Source organism: Meriones unguiculatus (genome assembly GCF_030254825.1).
Source record: "Meriones unguiculatus strain TT.TT164.6M chromosome 13 unlocalized genomic scaffold, Bangor_MerUng_6.1 Chr13_unordered_Scaffold_147, whole genome shotgun sequence".
Lineage (NCBI taxonomy): Eukaryota > Metazoa > Chordata > Mammalia > Rodentia > Muridae > Meriones > Meriones unguiculatus.
The window spans coordinates 63,260-66,068 of record NW_026843616.1 but is presented as its reverse complement, the minus strand read 5'-3'; positions in this window follow the sequence as shown (position 1 = coordinate 66,068).

Here is a 2,809-nt window from a genome sequence, read left to right as displayed (position 1 = left end):
GGAAGCTTATATAAATATGCCTATGAAGAAATGTTTAAAGATGTTTTATTTATTCATTATTTATATATTATTCTGCCTGCACATGTGACTGCCCACCAGAAGAGGGCATGGGATCTCATTATAGATGCTTGTGAGCCACCATGTTGTTTCAGGGAATTGAATTCAGGACCTCTGTAGGAATAGCCAGTGCTCTTAACCTCTGAGCCAGCTCTCCAGCTCTGTGAAAAAATTTTAATGTGTCCCAGAAATTTTAAAGAAAAGCAACAGTGGAAAAACAAACACCAATTTAAGAGTAGTAAGGAACATTAAATTCTCCCAAACCCATGTTCCTCACTGTTAGGTATATTATATTATTTATGTTTGCCAGGAATTTCAATGCAAAGGAAGACAGTGAACTCCTTGCTAAATAGATATTGCTGTACAAATGACATTTACTCAATCTAGAAATTATGATCTCTGAAAATTACTGCCACTCTTTCTGCTACCCTAGGCCTGGGCAGGGCAGCTTCTAGGTTCCATACACTCTTTCTTTGGCCTAGAAGATTTTCTGTCCTTGAGAATTACTCCTCAATCTGGCTTTTGTCCTGACCTCTAAATTGCTTTGTTTAGTCTCAAACTAACTCCATCAGTCTTTTCTAATCTTCAGCTCTTTTTTATTCTCTGCTTCACTTGATCTTCACCTTAGTTTTCTCTCTCCAACCTGCCTATTACTGCACAGTAAAACTTACTTCTCTCTCCTGCTAGCGCCACATTTGGGACACTCATTTCCTCTCTCTTCTCATGAGAGATACATGTATCTTATGCAGTCAATTATTTCTCTGAATTTGTCACCTTTCCTGAAACTGAATGAGACAGCATTTTCAAATATGGGTGCTTCCTTCTACCTGCTATTTTTACACCCATAGTTTGAGATTAAAAGCATGTACCACCATGCCTGAATCCAAGCTTTTCTTTACTGGACATTGCTCTATACCAGGTTGCCATTTAAGTCAGATCTGCTTGCCTCTGTCTCCTGGATTAAAGGAGTGTTTGTATTCTAGCCAGATCATGTTGACATAGAAGGTATTTGAATGGAGTCTTTTGACAGAGCAGCCATGTTCTAAATTAAAATTCCTCTGTAAATGATAAATCATTAATCATATCCATGTTGAGATACTCTGTAGAAATCCCTATCTGTTGATCCTCTCTCGCCACTCATATTGTAAACAGCATACTCATAAAATAGGTGATAATTTTCTGTACAAAACCTACTGATGAGCAAATATTCCATAACAAAGGTTATGTTACTCAAATACCTGAAGCAAAGTTGTGAAGTTTAATCAGATTATGAGGAAATTATGAGGGTCAAGAATACTGTTGTGGAGGAACCATAATAACCATGTCTTTGAAGAACAAAAAGCAAAATTGTGTGTATGTGGAAATGTTTCATTTGTTGTTCTTCCGTTTTTATTTATATTTTAATATTAATTACTGTTTATTCACATTGTATCCCATCTGTACCCCATTACCTCCAAATTCTCCCTCCCTTCTTCATATCCTCTCAATCTCCTCCTCAAGTTCACTGATATTTGAGTCCCTCCTCCTCTTCAGTTTGACCTTAGCTTGCCAGGTTTCATCAGGACAGGCTACATAGTCCTCCTTTGTGGCCTGCCAAGGTTGTTGTGCCTGCAGCAAGGGTTAGTCAAAGAGCTAGTGACTGAGTTCATATCAGAGACAGTTACTGTTCCTATTACTAGGGAATTTCACTTGGACACTGAGGTGTCATGGGCTATATCTGAGCAGGGGTTCTAGGTTATATTTGTGAATTATTATTGGTTGGAGTATTAGTCTTAGAAAAGACCCCTGTGCCTAAATATATTGACTCAGTTGTTCTCCTTGTGGAGCTCCTGTCCTCCCCTTGCTATCTTCCCCTTCATTCATAAAATTCCCTCCACTCTGCAGAGAATTGTTAAAGAGTATTTATTGTCTCCTCAATAGAAGTGATGATCGTGTAGATCTCCATCATTACCTCTGTGTAGAGATGCCTTTGGGAAGGATCCAGCAATGCCCACTTTTCCTGGTTGAGTTTTTCCAGATGCACATTATCATAGACTATTGCATTCTAAACTATCCTGTACATGTGTACAGTAGAAAGCATGATAGTGACAACACTATAAATTTATATTTGTTCATGTGTTCATTCATCCATTCATGATTAATAACGAATGAATTATGAACTCCTATCACCTTCAGAAAGTCTGCTCAAAAGAGAGGACTGTTAAAAATTAAACTAGTAGACTTAATTAGATTTACAAGCTCAATGAAAATATAGCCAAATAAATCACATTACAAAAATCCCTATGATTACTAGCCCTGTGGAAATTGTTGTGTTTATTTTGGTTCCCTTTATGAATGCAGTGTGATTACAACTATAGGATAATTTATGAATGCAGTCCCTGTGTTAAAGCTGGCTCCTTCTAGTTTTTTTTTTAAATATGAAAAATCACTTATAGAAAAGCGATGCTGTCAGTGAGCCATGTAATGAAGTTTCTTACCATCAAAGGTATTTTGTAAGGTACAGAAACCCACAATCCAGGGGGAAACTATGAATGTAAAGAAAGTGATAAGAGGTTAAGATGTAACTTCAGTTTATTATTAAACCAAATTGCAAACATAGTTTATACCGACATAAAGATTCATCAGTGGCTGGAGAGATGGCTCAGAGGTTAAGAGCACTGGCTGTTATTCCAAAGGTCCTGAATTCATTTTCCAGCCAACCACATGGTGGTTTGTAACCCTCTATACTAAGATCTGGTGTCCTCATCTAGCA